At 40.4% G+C, this 6,421-nt stretch overlaps 1 long non-coding RNA gene across 1 annotated transcript; it reads left to right on the top strand.

The window, feature by feature from the left end:
• Positions 1–3,915: 3,915 nt before the first annotated feature.
• LOC308570243 lies at positions 3,916–6,182 on the top strand. The gene is made up of 4 exons (XR_014001028.1): positions 3,916–4,035; positions 4,456–4,574; positions 5,219–5,590; positions 5,950–6,182. It is a non-coding gene; the product is annotated as an uncharacterized lncRNA (long non-coding RNA).
• The last annotated feature ends 239 nt before the right edge of the window (positions 6,183–6,421 follow it).

Here is a 6,421-nt window from a genome sequence, read left to right as displayed (position 1 = left end):
ATCCAGACCTAACATCATAGCTTGTGTATAGCACTCAATATGGTCCAGTTCTAACTGTAATTTCACCTGTGAGAAATCTCCCCATAAGCTTCAAAGAAATCAAGAGCAAAACTGTCTGGAACGCAGACTTCTGTGCCTTTATGACATCAGCAGTCAGTATTCCTATAAATGAATAGATTAAATTTATATACCACCCCTTCATCAAGAGACCACAGGGCAATTTGCAACATAAATGGCAAAGTACATAATATAGTAATAGTAAAATAAATAAATGACAATATTCCTCCCCGCCCCCTGCTTTAAAAGGCCATAGATTAACAGCTGAAAGCCTGGTTGAAAAGGAATCTTTTTGCCTGACACCTGAAGATATGTAATGAAGGCACCGGGTATCTCCCGAGGCAGGACCACATTTTACACATTGCAGTAATCTAACCTGTGTATTCTCAGGCATGACTATAATCTCAGCACTAGCACACAAGCAGTGACCATGTGTTTTATGATAAGAATTTCAAAGTCTTAGATATATAATAAAGGTTCATAAATGTACCAACCAAACACATACATAAATGAGCACAGGAAGACCGACGTGAAACCATTTTTGATTCCCAAACTGACCAAATGTTTCCTCTGCAAGGTCAAAGGAAAATGGAAAAGTCTCCCCATTGTCTTTTCCTTCACAAATCCTGTCTTAAGGGTATGTCTGTGTTTGAACAGGGTGAGCCTGTAACCTGGCTCAGGAACTAAGTATTTATTATTACAAAAGACTGGCCAGGCTCCCCATGGTATCCAATCAAGTGAGCATTAACAGGTAACCTGTCAGATGAGATAAACAACGCACTCAGATTTCTGCTGTAGATTTCTGCCTTTTCTGTGATGCAGGTACGATGTATCTGGGGGTGGTCTTAGGTTACACCCCTTCTGTGATGTATGTATGATGTATGGAGGGGTAGTCTTGAGCTCCAGGGCAGAAATATTAAAATGTCTATATAAGGGCAGGCACACCTTTGTTCTGGGTTCCTCCTCCTTTCCTGCTTACTAGCTGCTTTGCTTCTCAATATTCTCTGGTTGGCCTCTGTTATTTTCTCCTACCAATAGGGAACCTACGTAAGGACTCTATATGGGCTCTTGGATACCCCATAAGGGGAAAAGGGCAGATTTTTGTTTACAACAGTTTCAAAATGCTCACTTGAAAATCTTTTCTACTAGTAACTCTTATCCTCACCTCCAGATGAACTGCTAATAGTTCTGCCCTGCTGATGCTAAGTCGTGGTCTAAAAACTGTGCTGAAAGAGATTCATTTTGGGAATTATAAGGACATAACTACCCAAACTGTACAGAAATTAATTCATGTATGCGACTACAGCGGCAAGAATGTTACTTACCCAAAAATGGAAAGAAGAAGTAGTCCCAGCAAAAGAAGAATGGATACAAAAACTTAATGGAATATGCAGAAATGGTGAAACTTACTGGAAAAATAAGAAATCAAGATAATAATAAAAAATTAATAAAAGAGTGGAAATGGTTTATTGAATATTTACAAACTGTAAACTGATAAGAACATTGGCAGGATTATTGTAATAACCTGCAGTTTTATAAGAGTATATATTTAAAGCAGATGAATAAATGAGCAAATTAGGTTAATTTGGATATGCAGAAAATATAAAAAATAAGTTTAAGGAACTGCAGAAAGAAGGGGAAGGAAGTCAAGTTTGGAAATGTTAAAATGATTTTAAAATTAGTGAAATGTATAAAACTGAAAATCATATATATATATATATATATATATATATATATATATATATATATATGAAAGAGATTGAACTGGTGAAAAGATTGTTGTTGCAGATAAAAAGCATGGAAAGGGCCTGAAGGCTACAGCAAGCAGCCATACCCAAATGGGGTCTGGGCAACAGCCAGTGATCGCTATGAGCAGCAGCTGTGGAAATGAGTTGCCAAGAATGAATGCGCTTAGCTTACAGCTTGGCTTCAAAGCAGATCCTGCCTCTTCCTACCACCTCTCACCCCTTGTCTTGTTGACTGATCGCTCTTTAGAGGCTTCCACAGCAATTTGGTCAGCTGGAATTACTTGGAGTCAGTCTCAGTTTGGGGTTTGAAGCTCCGCCTTTGATCATATTGAGGGGCCCAATTCGGGCTGTCCTGTTAAGTGCTAACTCCACCTCCTGCCTCTTCAGACCACCTCTGCTGGGGTGAGCTACTTAACCCCTGCCTCTCTTGGCTCGGGAGACAACCAAAGCCAAGTCAACCAAAAATATTATCTATGGCAGTGATATTTTTTTGATGTCTCCAAGCTGCCTAACAGACTGTTGTAGGCTTATATACCCTTAAATAAATGCATGCAGAATACCTCTGAGGTCACAATGATGGTTGCTCAACAATGTTCTGATGCCATCTCAGTTGCTGCTCCTCATGTGTAGCAGCCTTTGGTATTCATTCCTAACAGCCACTTGATAGCTGAGGAACATATTTTGTGGCTTTGGAATATGTCCACTATTCACTTAATCTGAATTGGTTAATTACAGTGATACCTCGGGTTACAGATGCTTCAGGTTACAGACGCTTCAGGTTGCAGACTCTGCTAACCCCGAAATAGTACCTTGGGTTAAGAACTTTACCTCAGGATGAGAACAGAAATTGTGCTCCAGCGGCGCAGCGGCAGCAGGAGGCCCCATTAGCTAAAGTGGTGCTTCAGGTTAACAACAGTTTCAGGTTAAGAATGGACCTCCAGAATGAATTAAGTGAATTACATTCACAGGTAGGATTTGATTTTTTGTTTTATTTCTATAGGTATAGTGTAAGTTAGTTCAAAGTTTTAGTCATTTTGTTGGAGAGGTTAGATAGGTAACTATGCTAATATGCTACATCTGAATCAGAATGTAGTATTTTATCGTAGGTTTTCTGTATACATGGTAAATACAGTGGTGCCCCGCAAGACGAATGCCTTGCAAGACGAAAAACTCGCTAAACGAAAGGGTTTTGCATTTTTTGAGTTGTTCCGCAAGACGAATTTCCCTATGGGCTTGCTTCGCAAGACGAAACGTCTTGCGAGTTCTTGCGAGTTTGTTTACTTTTTCTTAAAGCCGCTAAGCCATTAATAGCCGCTAAGCCGCTAAGCCACTAAGCCGTTAATAGCCGCTAAGCCGCTAATAGCCGTGCTTCGCAAGACGAAAATACCGCAAGACGAAGAGACTCGCGGAACAGATTAATTTCGTCTTGCGAGGCACCACTGTAAATACATTTTGGGGAACTTGGATTCTCTGTTCAGCTGGTCTTTTGTGTCTTCTTTTACATTCCTTTGCAGTTTCCTGAGCATTCCTCAATGAAAGCTTATTTTATTCATCAAGGTTTCCTACGCTGCTCAAAGAATTACCGTATTTTTTGCACCATAACACTCACTTTTTTCCTCCTAAAAAGTAAGGGGAAATGTCTGTGTGTGTTATGGAGGGAATGCCTACAGGTGGCATGCCTACGGATTTTCCTCCTCTAAAAACTACGTGCGTGTTATGGTCGGGTGCGTGTTATAGAGCGAAAAATACGGTACATTCTCAAAAGAGAGGGATATGCTGTTGAATCATTTTAACTCAGTCGCACAGGACACTGCAAAGGAGTCCTGTTTATCTGAATCAGGTTTTAATGGGCGTTGTGCCATGTCTTCTCTCTATTGTAGCGTACATTGTAATGTATTTGATGTAGGAAGATCTCTGCCTGGTCTGCTGAAAGTCAGTTTAACTGTCACTTGGGTCTGAACCAAAAGCTGTGAAGAAGGGTTAAAATTCTCAGTATGCAAAAGAACGGTTGGTTGGACTGTTTCAATTGGTGCACGTGGGTTTAGAATGCTCATTGAACAGCGTGATTGGCTGATGCTGGGCTTAGAAGTATATCAATGGTCAACAGAGAGCAGAAGTGGGAAGGTTACAGTTGGCAGTGCTGGTGCTTGGTGTTTGTAGAGTCATCCAGGAGACGATGGTTACAGCAGCAGAGGAAGAGGATGGGGGAAGGAGGAGGACATTGTGAGAGGTAGGTGGGGTGGTTTAATGGGTGAAGGATAGCTAAATCACTAGGCTTATCACGGATGGGGAATCTTTTTTCTCCAAGGGAAAGATACCATCACCCACCACCACCTTGGAGTGTGGGTCCAGCAAGCTTTGTACTGACGGATCACTGGCAGCTGCACAAAATGGCAGATCACTGTACAGTGGTACCATGGTTCTCAAACGCCTTGGTTCTCAAACGCCGAAAACCCAGAAGTCAGTGTTCCGGTTTTCAAACATTTTTCAGAAGCCAAACGTCTGATGCTGTTGTCGTCTATTGTTTCCAGGGCGCCTGCACCAGTCAGAAGCCGGGCCTTGGTTTTTGAACATTTCAGAAGTCAAATGGACTTCCAGAATGGATTAAGTTTGGCACTTTTGTTTTTACTATTTATTTTGTGTTTTTGAGGCTTTTTCAGTTCATTTGTTTTTGTGACTGTGTGGAGCCCAGTTCAGCTACTGATTGATTGTGTGACTGCAGAAATGGATAGAAGTCCCCCATCCAAACAATGACTATCATCAGTGCAGGTAAGAAAAAATAATAATTTTAAATTTTATCATCTTCCATACTGTCTTAGTCATTTTATAGTACAGTACATTGATTATTGCTTTCATTTTATGGATCAATGGTCTCATTAGATAGTAAAATTCATGTTAAACTGCTGTTTTAGGTTTTTTTTAAAAAAGTCTGGAATGCATTAATCCATTTTGCATTACCTTCTATGGGAAAGCGTGCCTTGGTTTTGGAATGCTTTGGTTTTGGAACGGACTTCCAGCTTGGATTAGGTTTGAGAACCAAGATACCACTGTAGTTCAATTTACTCTGGTTAATATTTTACATTCAATGCTATCATTTTGTGCAGGTTAAGATAGGTAGGAGACTAAACATCATTAAGTTTTATCATAGGTTCTCTGTATAAACGGTAAATTAGGTATTTTGGGGGAACAATGCTTGGGTCTGGTTAGCGGACTGGGCACTGGAATGACGCAAAAGCAGTTAAACAGAAAGCAATGAGTGGTAAGGATCTGAAATGAAAATATAAATATAGGTTTTTCAATCACTATGAACATGAGTAATTTTAAAATTCATTATGTCAGTATACCTTGTTTTCTGTTTTCTGGGAGGATTTATCTATTGTCTGACCATGACTTCTCCATCAAAAATGTTACAGAAAAGGTCTACAGAAATAGCCTATTAAATAAAAAAATGTCAAGCAACAGTTGGGTCACAGAGTCTTCAGTTGACCTTCTCATGGATAAAGTCCCTTCGCTGTGAGATATAACCAGAATATATCTGAGTGGACCAAGAAAATGCATCTCTATTATCTACAGGTAGTAACACGAAGATAGCAATAAATACACTGAATAACAATATCTCAAACAGAAAATTTGAGATGCAATCTCTGAATCACCGCACCGTTCTTTGGCACGACATTGCTTTCGCAAGAGAAAAGTACAGAATGCAGCTCAGAGTGGAAAAAATATATGAACCTCTACAGAACTAGATATGGTATTTTAAGGAGAAGGCAACAAAAGATGAATAGGTAAGTTGAGTTTCTGATCATGCAAGTGCCCTGCTTACTTAATTGAGTTTGTTCTAGTGGATGACCTTAGAAATTAAAGCTATACCTCAAGACTGCTCTGGGCGCAAGAGTCATGAATATAATTTGAGCCAACAATGTACCAGTGCTCCACAGTTCTCCAGAACGTTCTTATGGATAGAATGTCATTGGAAAGATTTAGAGCAGATATTTCACTGTCAACTGTGAAACTGATTGCTGCATCAACCTCTTGTTCTGCTCGTTCATAGTCCCCAACTGCCCTGAAAATGCTGGGGTGGGAGTTGTAATGTCATATTTTAAAGAGTGTGCAAGTCCATTGCCTTTATTTAATTTATCCCCAGACAGACTCCAACTCTGCAAGCTGGGCAGAAAGTACTTGGGAAGATGGACTTCAGGGTGGCAAGCTGGAAGGGGTGGAAAAGTTCTTCATCCACTTATGTCTCCGCTGTTAAACTTTGTAATAATAATAATAAAAGTAATAATTTTTTATGTATATCCTGCCCATCTGGCTGGGTTTCCCCAGCCTCTCTGGGTGGCTCCCAACAGAATATTAAAAACGCAATAAAACATCAAACATTAGACCCATTTCCCCATGATTTGTCCATGAATGTGGACAGATATGTGAGAAGGAAGGAAGGCGGTTGCCAGAGTCACTGTCTAGTTTATTGGTGTCCGTTTAGTCACCATTTAAGTTGCTGTTACTTACTGTCAGGGGTTTAGGTGCAGAGGCACGGGCAAGGGAGGAAACAGAGAGCGAAGGGGAGGAGACAGAGGAAAGGATGAGTGATGACGACGACCCGAGATCTCCCAGTC

This window comes from Podarcis bocagei (assembly GCF_964188305.1).
Source record: "Podarcis bocagei genome assembly, chromosome: 12".
Lineage (NCBI taxonomy): Eukaryota > Metazoa > Chordata > Lepidosauria > Squamata > Lacertidae > Podarcis > Podarcis bocagei.
The sequence above is the reverse complement of the archived record's forward strand: the minus strand, read 5'-3'. Positions and strand labels throughout refer to the sequence as shown.